Genomic DNA, 16924 nt, shown 5'->3' with positions numbered 1-16924 from the left:
TAACACACTTTATTTCTGCTCACCTTCCATTAGTGAGAGCTGGTCACACAGCTCCCTAGAGATGCAAAGATGATTAGGAAACTGAGTCCATGACTGGGAAGCCTGTGCTTAGCAACATCTCCACACAATGGGTGATAATACAAATTTTGATGAACAGTTGGCCATTTCTGCCAGAGAGAGAATGAGCTACTTTCCTAAGAGCCCCCTTTAGTAAGTAGTAAAATTGGAATATGAACTCACCTCTGAATCCAGATTTGAGCTCCTACTCAGAATGTCACGCTTCTGAAAAGACGGCTCATGGTTCATGGGCTCTTCTACTGCCCTGCACATAAGCCTTTGTGGTTGTGACTGTGTATAGTATAGTGAAACTACAACAATGTATATTTCATGGCATTCTACAAAGAGCCTCATTACTTTCTAAAATTCTGCCATCAAGAAGTTCTAGAGAACTTGGCCAGGCGCCATGGCTCATGCCTGTAATCCCAGCACTTTGGGAGGCCGAGGCGGGAGGATCACAAGGTCAGGAGATGGAGACCATCCTGGCTAACACGGTGAAACCCCGTCTCTACTAAAAATACAAAAAATTAGCCAGTTGTGGTGGCGGGCGCCTGTAGTCCCAGCTACTTGGGAGGCTGAGGCAGGAGAATGGCGTGAACCTGGGAGGCAGAGCTTGCAGTGAGCCAAGATGGTGCCACTGCACTCCAGCCTGGGTAACACAGCGAGACTCCATCTCAAAACAAAAAAAAAAGTTCTGGAGAACTTGTGAGATGGTGGGTAGTTGTATTAGTCAGGGTTCTCTAGAGGGACAGAACTAATGGAATATATATATATATATATATAGGAATTTATTAAGTGTTAACTCACACGATCACAAGGTCCCACAGTAGGCCATCTTGAGGCTGAGGGGCAAGGAGAGCCAGTCCAAATTCCAAAACTAAAGAATTTGTCCAATGTTCGAGGGCAGGAAGCATCCAGCGTGGGAGAAAGATGTAGGCTGGGAGGCTTGGCCAGTCTCTCTTTTCACATTTTTCTGCCTGCTTATATTCTAGCCATGCTAGTAGCTGATTAGATTGTGCCCACCCAAATTAAGTGTGGGTCTGCCTTTCCCAGCCCACTGACTCAAATGTTAATCTCCTTTGCAATACCCTCACAGACACACCCAGGATCAATACTTTGTATCCTTCAATCAAATCGTTGACACTTAGTATTAACCATCAGAATAGTTATGTTCTAGGATTTGAATGGAGTCACAAAAAGACATAATTTTCCATATTCAAAGGCTACAATTTTCAGCACCTATGGCATTTTAGTAAAGAATCTAAATGTACAATTTGCCAAGTCAAATATTATTCAATTTTACTTTATCTTTTTGCTATATCAGTCTCATTTAATAGATTCATGAGCAGCCTGAAACAGAACTGTTTATCTTACTACAAGCTTTTCAAATATAAAATTTCACAGAGGCAAGCTCTTTATAAAATTTTAGTATTGGAGATAACTGCCCTCTATGAATACGTTTCCATTGGTCATGTCTAAGCTCACCAGAGTAAAAAAAATAATACACAAAAGAAAAATAACTGGCCTTCTACTGTCCAACAGCAATGGAGAACCGTAGAAATTCTGAAAAGATAGAAAATGTACAAAAATGAGAAAGATAATAGTAATCCCTTTCCCTATGTTCTGTATACAAAATACCCTGACAGGATTTTTCTACATATATTGCTAAGTAAACTGAACCTCTCTAAAACTGTAAACCAAATAAAATTGTTATTTAGCTCTTAATGCAACAAATTACATTATATATTTATTCATTCAACAATATATGGGATAGGATGACGGACAGTATGAGCTGACTGACAGCCTCTAAGAGCAGTGTTTTGCTATTTCCAGGCTCTCTTACATGAGAATGTAATTATAATTTCTAAATCAAATGCACAATAATCTACACTTATTTTTAATTCATTTGGAAAGGTCAAATGTAAAATCTATAAATAACTGCTCATACTGTTTTCCTAAAATGTGAAAAATGGAGAGAAACACAAAATTATAGGTAGAAAATTAGCTCTTTTGACAACTAACATAGCACAGTTATCTATTATACTCAGCAAATACTTACTGAGTACTCCCTAGGTGCTGTAGATTGTCTTAGGGTCCAAAATTTTGAATAATATGTCATTTTTCTCTTTAAGGTGCTTATAATGCAGTTGGGGAAAATAAATGCATTGATTCTTCAGAAAACAAATTACACAAATAACATCCGCTAATACAACTTTTCTTATAGTTTACCAGTGGCCAAATTTGGGAAAGGATTGTATATTTCTATCATCTTTCTAGAGGTCTGAAAGTGAATAATTAAACTTAATCCACTGAAAAATAGACAATAATCAAAATATTAGGAATTAAGTTGAAGTTCTTTATTGCATTGAGTTACAGCATGTGATTGATTATGGTCCCATCATTCCTACAAGTTCCCATCATTCCTAAGATATGAGATTTCAAAAGGAGCTACACAAACATGAGAGAGTAACAAATCAGAAGTTTAATTACCATGTTATTATAATTATTCAACTGTCCATAACTCCTAATTAAACCCTAAAATAAATCTGGATTGAAGTGATTAATTTAGAGGAAAGGAAATGCCCTTCTTTGGCCTTAAGTTTAAGTTCTCATTTTCCCCCTAACAGGCTGCTGAGCCCAAATTAATGAGAAATCCAATGTATGAAAGCAATGGTGTGAAGTCAAGATAGCTCATCGTGCTGCAAAAAGTTAGGCCAACTCCATTTGTTCTTTTTACAATGTAAGTAAGAGACTGAAAGAGACAGAGAATGGGGCTGTCATGTCAACTTATGACATGGAAGCAAGAAACAAAAATGATAGAGCTTCATTCATGTGTAATACTTTGTGACAGATTTAACCCCCAACTATAAATTGGGCCTAATTTGTGTCTTTAAATCTGCCCAAAGTAGCAATTCATAGGTGTGGTGGATAAGCAGAAGCAATGTGATGAGGGTAAAGAATGGCTCTATAGAGAAGAAAGAACTTTCCTCAAATTCTGTTATCCTCCTCGTTTTAGAAAGTGATGCCAAGTTTCCACAGTCCTTTGCTTGTTTAAAAAATTTTTCACCATGATATGGTGACATTATAAAACCATCCAAAGAAAAGTCCAGATATATTGAACTCAATTAAAATAGCAACTCCTCTTTGGGAGGGTGAAGGGAACACAGTGAGGTGAGGAGAGTGAGTGAAGTGGGTGATTTCCAAACCACCACATATAATAGCATGTGATTCTCATGATATATGTTAAATCTTTGTCTAGTATAACAAATTTAGAAAACTACTTATAACTACTACAAGTAGTTAATAGATACTGCTAATTTGCGAGAAATGAGTAAGGATATCTAAAATCTAATACATTGTTCATCAATACATTCTGAAAGAAGCCTGGCAATAATGCAAATATTATTATAATATATGAACCATGCACAAATGGTAACTAGCACCATTGCTTTCAAAGCCAACCCGTGAAATTATGACACTTCACATAATTTATAAACAATTTCTTATGGGTTCATTTTGCTTTGTTTCTTAACAGATATATTTTTTACATTTCTTTCTCTATTATCTTACACAGTACTTCCAATTTTGTACAACTGTTGCTGCCTGGGAACCGTAATATAGGTAGTAATAAAAATAGTTTCAAAGAGCAAGAGCAGATTTTCATTCAGAAGATCAAACAATTCATCAGTACCCCTCCTTTCTGAATACTTAACAAGAGTCTAGTAGTCCTTCCTTATCTGCAGTTTCGCTTTCCGAGGTTTCAGTTATCAGCAGTCAATCATGGTCCAAAAGTATGAAATGGAAAATTTCAGAAATAATTTTTTTTTTTTGAGACGGAGTCTTGCTCTGTCACCCAGGCTGGAGTGCAGTGGCGCGATCTTGGCTCACTGCAACCTCCAACTCCCTGGTTCAAGCGATTTTCCTGCCTCAGTCTCCCAAGTAGCTGGGATTACAGGTACGTGCCACCACGCCCAGCTGATTTTTTTTTTTGGTATTTTTAGTAGAGACGGGGTTTCAGCATGTTGGCCAGGATGCTCTCGAACTCCTGACCTCCTGATCCACCCGCCTCGGCCTTCCAAAGTGCTGGGATTACAGGCATGAGCCACCGCGCCCAGCCCAGAAATAATTAATAAGTTTTCAGTTGCATGTGCTGCAGGGTAGTGTGATGAAATCTCACACCATCCCATTTTGTCCCACTCAGGACATGGATCATCCCTTTGTCCAGGATATCTACACTGTAGATGTTCCCTGCTCATTAGTCACTTAGTAGCTGCCTTGGCTAACACATCAACTGTAAAGTTATCACAGTGCTGTGATTTATGTCATTAGTAGCCTAATGCTCCCTCATAACGCCTGCGTTATTCAACTCACTTCCTATCTCAGCACGTATGCATTATATCGCCGTGCATCATCACGAGAAGGGTGAGGTCAATACAGATATTTCGAGAGAGCAATCACATTCATATAACTCTTACTGTATTATATTATGATAATTGTTGTATTTTATTATCAAGTACTGTTGTTAACCTATTACTGTGCCAAATTTATAAATTAAACTTTATCGTAGTACGTATGTATCGGAAAAAGCATAGTGTATCTGGGATTTGGTGCTATCTGCAGTTTCAGGCCTCCACTGGGAGTCTTGAAATGTACCCCCATTGATAAGGGGGGACTATTGTGTTCCATTTGCTTGGAAGAAAGTGATGTAGATATTTGTTATCCTACCAGCTGCTGCCTGATTCTTTCCATCCACCATTTTATGAATTTAAAGAAATCGTTGCTACCACATAGTTCACTGATTAAAACAGGATTTCAGATCTGGCCAGAGTACATCTCAAAATGGTTAGACCCTGTATATTGGCTAAGGGAACCATATTGGAGAGAAGGGCACTGCTGTTCTACCTTGTCTAGTGACGAATGAAAGAGGGGTCTCTGAGCCTGACAGAGAGGGAAAAATGAGGACAGGAAGCAAGCTTATTGCCGGCAGCACTCACTATGTGTTAGAACAGCATCCCTCTTACCTCAGGAATTTATCCTATGAAGGATATGAGAATAAGGCTATTTAAGTTTTTTTTAATGCATTCAGCTGTTTTTCTCCCACTCTAAACCTCCAAGGCCCTGTCATGACTAGGCATATACAGGACACTGGGGTGACTGACAGCCTGTCTCTGAACTCGGGGGAGTGGCAGCACAGGGTTCAACTTCAACATGGAGGCTCTTTCCAAGCCTCAGGGCTTTGCTCACTTGTCAATATCCTCAATAGCATATCCCTATTAAGCAGTAAGTAATGTTACTTATTGCTTAATGAAAAAAACAGATTGCTCTGCCTAACATCTAATAGTTGTTAATATCCTAATAGCATTAACGTATGCAATATTGAGCTGAATTGTAAGGCTGACAAGAGCCTACATGTGTGGAAATGTAATTACGGTGGGAGTTTAATGATAAACCACAACAGTTTCTTTTTGCTTTAATAAACTGTCAGGTACTACCAAATAAAGCACATGGCAATTAAGAGAAGCAACAGGATCTTGGGCTGAGTGACAGGAGTGATAGAAGAAATAGAACCTCTGTATCCCCGAAATAGCTTACACACACTGCTAGTACTAACAGCTGCTGAACTCTGGTCAGCAGGAACATCAACCTCCTCATTCATTCATCTAGTGTATGGCATTTTGATTTCTCAAAGGAAGGTGCGATATTTTCAACTATGATAAAGTACCTTAGACATCCAAACGGCTCATTAAATTCCACCTATTATTTCTGGGTTTCCCTCACTAACTGTTTAAAGAGGTTATTTATAAAACACTTTTTATTTGTTTTATTCAAAGGCAGGAAATCCCCTTATTTTCTGGGACTTTCAGCTATGATTTTTGTAACAGATGGGCAATGCAATGAATTTGGGACAGTGCACGCATAGGGTAGAACTATGCTGCCCAATGGGGAATGGCAAAGGATTTAGAGAGCAGCAGATCCGAGTTCATATCCCAGCTCTGCAATTTAACAGCTGGGTGGCTTTGGATGGGTTACTTAAACCTCTTTGATATTCCATTTCCTGATTTATAAAATGAGGATATTAGTTAATAATACCTACTTCACAAGGTTGTTATGAGAAACAAATTAAATAGTGTATTAAATATTTGGTTTGGTACAATTCCTGTCACCTATGCTGTACTCAATACATGTAATTATTATTATAGATAATTATCATAGCATTAGCTGCCACGCATATATGTATTTTCCCTCCTCTCTACTCTTGACACATTTAGTAGAACTTATTCCCTGCAGCCAGACGAGATGATAAAATCATACAGCACCTGCACAGACAGAACCACTGTAATTATATAGGGTCTAACTCTATTATTGGACATGCGAGGAAACTAAGTTGATCTAAATTCATATATTTAATTACAATTTAGTTAAACATAAGCTAAGCACCAGGCTCTGAAATAGGAACCCAAGATACAAACATGAGTACAACAGAGTCCCTATTCACCTGGAATTCAACATTTTTACAGAGAAGCAGGCAGGTAGAGTCAAGTAAGAAATGGATCACCAAAGCAAAGTTCCTACTGCCACTCTAACACCAAGGAGGAAGAGTTTCTCTTAGCAGTCTGAAAAGGTGCTACAGAGAAGGTGACATTTGCCCTGTTTTCAAAATCAACGTAGAAGAGACAATCTAAAAAGAAAATCAGAGAAGAATATAGATAAATTAACTAATAAAATTATGTATAATTATGTATAAAGCACTATTAGCCATTAAAACCCCTATCAGACACCACTACATAACTATTGGATGGCTAAAATAATAAATAAATAAATAAATAAATAAATAAATAAATAAATAAATAAATAACAACTACAATTCCAAGTACTGGCAAGGTTATTGAGCAACTAGATTTTTCATACATTGCTGGTGAGAATGCAAAATGGCATAGCTTATTTTGAAAAATAGTTTATCAATTTCTCATGAAGTTAAACATGTACTTAACAAATGACACAATCCCAATCCTAGGAATTTTCTCCAGTGAAATGAAAAAGTATGTTTATAAAAAAAATCTTTCCTGAACTTTTATACTAAGTTTATTCATAATGTCCAAAAACTGAAAACAACTCAAATATCCTCATTACATCAATAGATAACCTGTGATACATTCTCACAACAGATACTAGTCAGCAATAAAAATGAATGAACTATTGATACACAAAATAATGTGAATGAATCTGAAGTAGAGTATGCTAAGTGAAAGAAGCTAGACCCAATACATTGGTAATGTATGATTCTGTTTATATAGCATACTGGAAAAGGCAAAAACATAGGGAGAGAAAACAAATCACTGGTTTCCATGGGGTGGGAGGAGGCATTGATTCTAAATGAACACAATGGAAGACTCAGAAGGGAGAGGTGGGAGGAGAGTGAGGGATGAAAATTACCTATTGGATATAATGTACAGTATTTAGGTGATGGGTGCACTGAAAACCCAGACTTCTACACTACAAAATTCATCCACATAACCAAAAGCCACTTGCACACCTAAAGCTATTGAAATGTTGAAATTTTTAAAAATAATCACCCCCAATGTGCAAGAGTAGTGATGCTAGTAAGTGGGATATGCCAAAGAGAAGCCATAAAGTGTTCCCTTTAAGTGAAAAGGTGAAAGTTTTTGACTTAGGAAAAAACATAGTGTATTTAGGGTTTATTCTAGGTTTCAGGCAACTATTGGGGGTCTTGAGATATATCCCCCATGGATAAGGGAGGACTATTCTATGTAGCATACATGAATAGAAGGAAATCACTGTGTAATGAAACTGGAAATAGACAGGAGCCAACTCCAACAAAATCATGAGTAATTGACAAAGTCAGCATTGCTTATACTTGACTCAGTGATCTAATGGATATTGCAATCATTTGTATTATTTAGTAAGTACCGTCTTAAAGAAGGGGAGAAAATATAGGAAGAGGGATGCATTCTGGCAGTCACACAGACCAACTATTGTGAGAATGGTTTCCCTTAAATTTGTGCAATGCATAACTGCACAACCACTGATAGCAGGGGCATGTGTTGGCAAAACATTTCTTTTGTCTTTTTTTTTTTTTTTTTTTCAAAACAGAGTCTTGCTCTGTTGCCCAGAGAATGCAGTGGCACAATCTCAGCTCACTGCAACTTACGCTTCCCGGGTTCAAGCCATTCTCCTGCCTCAGCCTCCCTAGTAGCTGGGATTACAGGTGCACACCACCACTCCTGGCTATTTTTTTTTATTTTTAGTAGAGATGGGGTTTCACCATGTTGGCCAGGCTGGTCTCGAACTCCTGACCTGAAGTGATCCACCCACCTCAGCCTCCCAGAGTTCTGGGATTACAGGTGTGAGCCGCCACATCCAGCCGGCAAAACATTTCTTCATATTTGCTTCCCTACATATTTGAGAGACATTCCCTAAGAAGAAATGTGAATCATGATAGAAACACAGTATCAAAATGCTGAAAATGGAGACTATTTAACTTCACCGGCTTTACGGAATCAGGCCACCATAGTCAAACATTTTTTTCAGCAATTATCTCATATAGATATATCCAGCTTATCATGTATATATAATACTCCAGAGTTGTATATTAGAATAAGGTAATAAAAATTTATTTGCACTGAGTAAAATTTAATGTCAAACACAGGTCATAACAAGAAGTCAACAAAATAACTCAGGATCTATAGGGAAACAGGTGGCAACAATAGAACTGCATGGAACCTGGTAGCCTGGTGCTGAGGATAAGCTGGAATAAATGGAGTAACTATAGACAAGTGAAGAGAGTTGTTCCTTGCAAGTGTACAGAAAAGTTTTCATCACATTTACCATTCTTGGAGCAATGGATATTTTAAATGATTTTCTAGCTCCTATTATTTATTTGCCCCAGAATTCCTGTAATGTAAGTAAATATTAGTATCTCAGAAAAATGAACTCAAAAAGTTTCAATCAAGCAGAAAGTCTAATGATGAATAAGAACTCCAAATCTTCTGACCATTTCAACACAGTGCCACTCTATTGTGAAATGATGGTTGTTTGACAACTTGTACTTATATTTATTTGAAAATATAATAAATTTGAAGGGGGACAACTTGGATTTTTTTTTTCCTAAGAATACTTCCAGGTAAAGGGCCGGATGGGATTAAGATGAGGGAACAGAGCCAGAAACAGGAAATTAGATGTCAGTGGAACAAAGGACAAGTAGAGAAAAGTTTAGGAAGTTACTCTGTGCTTCCACTGAGAATCTACACATTGGGGCTTTATCACAACTGAGTCTTTTGAGATTCATCTGTCACTAGACAGTACTAAGCACACTGTCTTTAAAGAAAATCTTTGTTCTAATTCCCTCCTGACAGGAAAAAGCTTCTGGGTTCACTCAACCCTATCTTTATCCTTTACAAAGGAAAACTATAGAGAGAAGGGTTTGACTCCCACGGGCTTCACCAACTCTTCTTATTTAACTAGCTCTGTCTAACCAGACAACTGCTTAAGACTCCCCCCATTCACTTGCTACAGCCCTTACACAACAAAAAAGCCTGCTTTAGATGCTTTTATTTTCTTTCCTTTGGGGTTCCTCAAAGTCTAGCTGTCCCAGAGAGGAATCCTTTGTAACTAGGTCGCCTAAGTGATTGATAAAGGGGCCAGAACATTCCAAAGATAGAGTGACTATTACTTGCTTCCCTCCATCCCACAATAGTGGAGAATACCTGACCCAGATTCAAATAATCAGAAGACGATAAGACTTTCAATCCAATATTAAGACAAAAAAATAGCAGTAATTCTCATATTAAGCATTATTGTCAAGAGCCGCTAACACAGGTAATGTATGAAAGATTGCAAACAGGAGCTTTGTCTTCAAAGGAGGATTGCATCCACCTTACTTTAGAAAAAAATGAGCATTTATTTAATTTTAAGAAGCTCTAGAAAAGTATATTTAGTCTTACAACTAAAAAACCCCATCAACTTTTTCTAGTACTCTAGAGTTGAGTCTTCTAATATTTATCTCCAATCTTGTGTTTATGCTCCAGATGATAATTCCACATACACTGTAAAACTGCAGAAATTTTCCTAAGGAATATTCCCAGGCTTGGAATTAAAATGATCACTTCTCATTCTAATGACCACACCCTTCTCATCTTACATGTATCAGATAGGATCCTTGGTCACAGGCAGCAGAAAGTGATTCTGGCTAATTTAAATAGAAAAATATTTACTGGAAAGGTAACGGGGCTCACAGAATCTACAGCCGGCTGGACAATCAGACTTAGGAAACAGATGGAAAGAATGAGAACTTGGTAGCAAAAGAAGCGAGAAAAACAACTGCTTTTTAGCAGAGATACCCTGCTGAGCTGTCACTTCTGCAGCCATGGAACACTGATGCTGCTCGATGCTGCGCCCTCACTGGACACCTTGAGAGCTATAAACACATTTTAAATCTCTCTCTCTTTCTCTTTGCATCACTGGCTCCAGATAAAAATTCCCAGGCTGAAACATCTAATTGGCCAAACCTAGGTCATGTCCTAGTGTCCAGTCTGCTGCTGACTCCTCACACAAACCCTGTCCACAAGTTCTTAAAGTTGGTGCAAAAGTCATTATGGTTTTTGCCATCGAAAGGAGAGGAAAAACCACAATGACTTTTGCACCAATCTAATACTACTGGAACATCCTCCCTTAAAAGATTTTCTTAATAAAAAGCTGAAACTCCAAAGGGGAAGAAAAAAATCCTTTTTAAAAATACTACTACGTAACATGAAGTAGTAACTCAAATATCAAAAGAGATGCAGATGGTATTAAAAACAGAAAAATGAAAGCTGGCCATTAGCATGCCTCTGTTCTGCCCTTGGCATTCATTTCAGCTGAAGTTTGCTCAGTTTGGTTGCCCCACAAATTCCTAGGGCACTTATCAGAACCAACAAAGAGGTTCTTCTCTCAAATGTGGTCATTATTTCTTGATTACAGAGAAAGTCGGGTGGCCTAGGAACAGGTGGCTTTCTTCAATCAGCTGAGTTCCTGAGAGATGAGAGGGGAGGCTGGGTTTGTGAGATCTGTTGCTGGCTGGCAGTGGCTCTGTCATTCCAAGACTTCTTGTTCCTTTCTGGAGAGAAGGGAAAATTTCAGAAACTACAAATTTTATCTTAGCTTTGATTTGGCCCACAGATCACGACAGCTGTGAAAGTTGAATCTTGTAACAGGAGTAGGGGTGTAGGGGCGTAGGGGGGTAGGGAGATAGAAGGGTGGGAATAAATAAGGTCAAAACTGGTTATAATGTGGTTTTGCTAAAGTGTATTGTTTTCAGAAGAGGGGAAAGGGAAAAACCACTATGTATGAATATGAAGAGAGTGAGAAAAAAAAACCATGTTAGTTGTATTTCAAGTTAAAGCAATTGGGCCCACAGTCCCAATTACACACATGCTTCTAGGGGCAGAATGAATAATAGCTACTTGTCTTTGAGATGCTCTAGAATACATTTTAGCTTATAGCTCCAAAAACACTCACTGCTTTTAGTTTTCTTTTTATCTCATGGGCCTGACTAGTAGTAGGAGGGGGCTAAATGTTATACAGGTTAGTGAAACAAACTTCTTATTTCTTAAAGTGACAGATTTTCATTATATGCTACTGATTCTGAAGCAAAATAAAGAATTTTCCTCCCTGAATTCAACTTATCTCCTTTTATTTATTCCCTGTTGCAAAGAGATTTTCTCCCCAATTAATGCAAATATGTCTCTCTCTTCTCTAGAAATTTAAACTGGATTTTTTTTTTCAAAATAAATGGACTAGAAGAGAGGAGTTTATTCCCAAATAGTTACCAGGTTTTTTTATGATTCTATTATCAATTAGCTGGAAGTGTCCACATCACTTTTGATAATAGCAAAAGGAATGTCTAATAAATATTTAGAAGAGCCGTTCTCAGCCCTAGATGCATATGCAAATCACTGGAAAGCTTAAAGTAAATGGGCGTCTGGGCCTTATTGCAGATCTCCCAAATCAGAATCTCTAGACGTAGAACCTCAGCATTGCTATTTTGTTTTTCAACTTTCAATTGAATTTCATAGGAAAGTCGGCTGCAAATTTCTTCTCACCGGGAGTTGCCACTTCTTCGTGGCTGAGGATCAACACTTATACAAAAGGATTTCCATTAGAATCCAAAGAAAGAATTTGAACTAAACTTTTACTGACTCTCTCCTTTGGAGGAATGGACTCCACCAACATAGTGTGTAAGCGCCCATGGAGTATAACAGCAGCAATAACAATAAAATATCACTTTACCAAGCTCTACATCTCTAGCTCTCTTTCTCCCTAATTAGTCTTTTTGACCCACAAATGGTCCCTTAAACTTGTAACTTCAGTGTCTTAGACTCTCAGAGATCCTGGCTCTCACTACATTGCTTGCTATAAATTATATTATCCATCAGAGAATACAGGAATCCCAAGGCATATGCCCTTGCCAATTTCTGGAAACATTTTCAAAGTACAGTACTTTTGAGATTCTAAGGGTAAGTTCCCCACTGGTATTCACTTGATGGGCAGAGAAAACTCAGTTAAAAGGAGAACAGAGCAGGTTGACACTGAGCCCAGCTGGGGCCCAACTCCAACAGCAGAGAGCAATGACTCTCCAATCTGACAGTCTGATTCAGTACATCTGAGGTGAAACCTACAGGTCGGCATTTTTTAATAGGAGCCTCAGAATATTCTGCAACAGATGGTCTGCAGACCACCCAGAGAAACATGGTCATAGACTGTTATAGGAAAACCTTTTAAAAAAACCAGGAATGTTTAGGAGGAGAAAGCTAAACTGTGTTCAAATATTTAAAGGGCTTTCCTGTTTGGGGGAAAAAAAGGTAAATAGATTTTTTAAAAACCCTCTTCTTTAAGACCCAAAGAGGAAGAAAAATGGAAACTGGGTTAAAATTGCAGAAAAAAATAGAATTGGCTTCAAATTTAGAGGAGAATTTTCTAGCAGTCGGACTGGACAGCATTATAAAGCAGTAGTTCTAAATTCATCCTAGAATGATTGCCACTTAGCATAGATAAGATCAAGGGGATTCAAGCATGTGGTGAATAGATGGTTCAATTTGTTATGTTCCTGGACACACAGAATCTGAACGCAGATTCATTCAGAATAATGAACCCTACCACAGGTCTAAATCTTTGTCTCTACAGCAGGATGAAAAACATACAACTGAACATTTATGCATTATATTTGACTAACTCAATTTCCTAAACCTCCCCATTAAACCTTTAATGCCTTATATTTACTAATTCTGAAGCTAGCTTTTGGATTAAGAAGCTTTAATCTAAACAGTTAAAAACACTGCAAAAACAAAATGTTGATTAACAACTCACAGATTCATACTCTAGCGTCTAAGCCAGTCAAATATATGGATGGGTAGATAGATTAGATAGATAGGTAGATAATACATATATAAGAAATTAGAGAGTGAGAGAAATGGAAAGATACAGGTAAATATAAATGCAGATATAGATGCAAGAGAGAGAAACATTCATTTCTGGCTAAGATGGATGAAGCACACTCCACTCCAACCATCTCTTTCACTGAATGTAGCTATAAAACAATGTACCTAGAAAGAATGTGGATGAAGCAGATGACTCTGAAAAGAAAATAGGGGCAGGTGAAAGATTTATACAATCTGAAGAGAAACTACTAAAGAAAATGCAATACATATACACCTTGGAATATTATGCAGCCATAACAAAGAATCAGCTCATGTCCTTTGCAGGGACATGGATGGAACTGGAGGTCATTATCCTTAGCAAACTAATGCAGGAACAGAAAACCAAATACTGCATGTTCTTACTTATAAGTGGGAGCTAAATGATGAGAACAAATGGACAGATAAAGGGGAACAACACACACTGGGACCTATCAGAGGGTGGAGGATGGGAGGAGGGAGAGGATCAGGAAAAAAAAGTAGACTTAATACCTGGGTGATAAAATAATCTGTACAAAAAAAACCCATCACACAAGTTTACCCACGTAACAAACCTGAACTTGTACACCTGAACTTAAAAGTTAAAAAAAAAAAAAAAAAAGAAAAGAATAAAGAAAATAGGGGCAGGTGGATTGAATCAGAAGTCCGGAAGTCAAGAACCATCAAAACTACAGTGAATTCACCAAATTTTTTCCTCTCTGGAATTCCATTGCCTGAACTCAAGATAGCCTGAGGAACAGAAGGAATCACTGGTACAGACAGAAATTCAGGAAAATCACTCTGGTTCCAGCTCAAGGAAAGCTAAAAGGGCCTCCTAATGCTCAGAGAAAGTGTGGAAGTCCATGTTTGTTTTTTGCTTTGTTTTGTTTTCTTTGCTCTGTTTTCTGGTGCCTCAGCCATCACATAATCTTAGAGCAATGGTGTTACTTCCCCTACGCAGCTCCCACTGCCCACACTTGTTTCTGACGTGGCTACAATCAAGTACAGTGTGAAGCAGAGCGGAAACAGGATGCTTTAGATTTCTGGCCAGATGACTAAAAAAAGGACCCTCAAGAAACCAGAAAGTACCAAGATTTCAAAGAGGTAAGAGCTTGAGAAAACAACTTCTTTTAGTTGCACATGAACTCCTAACTACTAACCCTGAGCTGTGTGTGCACGGATGTAAACCTGAATAGAATGCATAGACTTTGAGAACTGAACTAGGGGATAGACCACTGATCAAGTCCTAGACTGGCTGCATGCAGGACTTGGAGGACAGATTGGAATCACACTGCAAAGACCTTGAAAGCCAAATTGACCAAAGAAGCCTGGTCAGAACTTGTGACCTGACCCAATTAGGTTGCTTGCTATTAAAGCAAAAATATCCACATTCTTTGTAGAATTTCAACAAAATCCAGAGACTCCATCCTGGCCAACATGGTGAAACCCCGTCTCTACTAAACATACAAAAATTAGCTGGGTGTGGTGGTGCACACCTGTAGTCCCAGCTATTTGGGAGGCTGAGGCAGGAGAATTGCTTGAACCTGGGAGGTGGAGGTTGCAGTGAGCCAAGATCGCACCATCGCACTCCAGCCTGGGCTACAAAGCAAGACTTCGTCTAAAAAAAAAAACAAACAAAAAACAAACAAACAAACAAACAAAAAACCCAGAGACTCAAAATACCCACCACATAATTTGAAGTTAGTTAGCATATATAGAAACCCGAAAAATATCAACTTGCTTAGGAAAAGACAATCAACAGTGGTCACCACTGAGATGGCACAGATGTTGGAATTATCCCATAAAAACTTGAAAGCAGTTTTAAGACTTCTCCAATAAAAAAGGATGACAGAAACATCCTTCCAACAAATGAAAACACAGAAAAATCTCAGCAAACAAAACACAAAGAAGATACAAATGGAAATTTTAGAATTGAAAACTACACTGTGAGAAATAAAAATCTCATAGGGTGGTATTAATAACAGAGTGGAGATGGCAGAGGAAAGAGTCAGTAAACTTGACAATTGATAAATAGATACCATTCAATCTGTACAACCAAGAAAAACCACATAAAGAAAACAACTAATGAACATCACAAACTTGTAGAGCAATCCCAAAAGGTCTAACATTTATATCATTAGAATGTCAGAGTGGGCAGGGAAAAAAAGAGTGAGGCTGAAAAAATATTTGAAGGAATCATGGCTGAAAATACCCTAAATTTGGTGAAGAGTGTCTACAGAAGATTCTGCCTCCAACCTGGGCCAAGCAACAGAAGTGGGAAAGAGACAAAACAAGTGATGGGAATTAGCCCCACCTTCTTGAAATTGCAGCTGTTGGGAAGGCGCAGAAAGGCTCTCCTTGCTTGGAGTTAGTTTGTCTCTTCTGGGTTTCCATACTGTAACTGCCAGGACTGCCATGGGATAGCCTAGGGTGGGATATCCAATGTTTTGGCTTCCCTGGGCCACATTAAAAGAAGGAGAAACATCCTGGGCCACATGTAAAATACACTAACACTAATGATAGCCTATGTGCTGGGCGAAAAAAAAAAGGCAAAAAAAAAAAAAAATCCCATAATATTTTAAGAAAGTTTACAAATTTGTGTTGGGCCACATTCAAAGCCATCCTGGGCCGTATGTGGTCCATAGGCGGCGGGTTGAACAAGGTTGGCCTAGGGCCTGGCACAGGAAGGGAGGGTGGGGGCTGTACATCTCTCTCAGGGGTGATAGGTTCCCCTTTTTTGGCTCCTGCTGGAATTTTCTGTCTCTGTAGGAGTGCTCACTTCCAAGTTTCTGGCTGTGTTAAATCCAAGACAAGGGATGTCAGAGGGGAAAAAAGAAAAATTTCACTGCTGGTTTGGGTTTGGTGAGTTTGGAATTCTGAACTTCTCCAATCCTGTTGCTGGTATTTACAGAGTCCACAAATAGCTGCTCCATGCATTCTCCCTAGGCTTTGTAGTTTCAATAGGAGAGAGGAGGAATGCTTACTCAATGTTACCCAGAACCAACCAAGGTTAAGAAAAAATTTTGGAATAATTACTAAATATTACAGAATGTTACTTGTCGAATCTCTGAATACTATTGTCACAGACGAATGCTAAATAAGTTACATTTGGTTTTCTGTTTATAGGATATTCAAAGGAATCTTATTTCTTTAGTTATATTCCTAGTCACTGTTTCCCATAACACTGCCTATGTGTAGAAGAACTAGAAGGATATTTTGTGCCCAAAAGAATCATCATTTAGAAAGTTAAAGCATTTTTCTCTAAACACATAAACTTTCCAAATTTCATCATGATTTTGGGCTATCAATGCCACTGATTACCAACAAATAATTAAAAGTTGGCTGTATGTTGAGAAAACATATATAGTCTTACTTAAAATGTTATTTTATGTTTTCTTTATTATATTCATTCTGCAAAT

At 38.1% G+C, this 16924-nt stretch overlaps 1 protein-coding gene across 1 annotated transcript in view; it reads right to left on the bottom strand.

The window, feature by feature from the left end:
- Window positions 1-10498: 10498 nt before the first annotated feature.
- LOC134761654 (uncharacterized) overlaps window positions 10499-16924 on the bottom strand; it is a 985940-nt gene continuing 979514 nt past the window's right edge. The window contains exon 9 of the transcript XR_010140613.1: window positions 10499-10511. The gene's annotated coding sequence lies outside the window, so the exon portion shown is untranslated. The remainder of the gene's footprint in view (window positions 10512-16924) is intronic.

The sequence above is a fragment of the Pongo abelii genome, chromosome 5, assembly GCF_028885655.2.
Source record: "Pongo abelii isolate AG06213 chromosome 5, NHGRI_mPonAbe1-v2.0_pri, whole genome shotgun sequence".
NCBI classification, from domain to species: Eukaryota; Metazoa; Chordata; class Mammalia; order Primates; family Hominidae; genus Pongo; species Pongo abelii.
The sequence above is the reverse complement of the archived record's forward strand: the minus strand, read 5'-3'. Positions and strand labels throughout refer to the sequence as shown.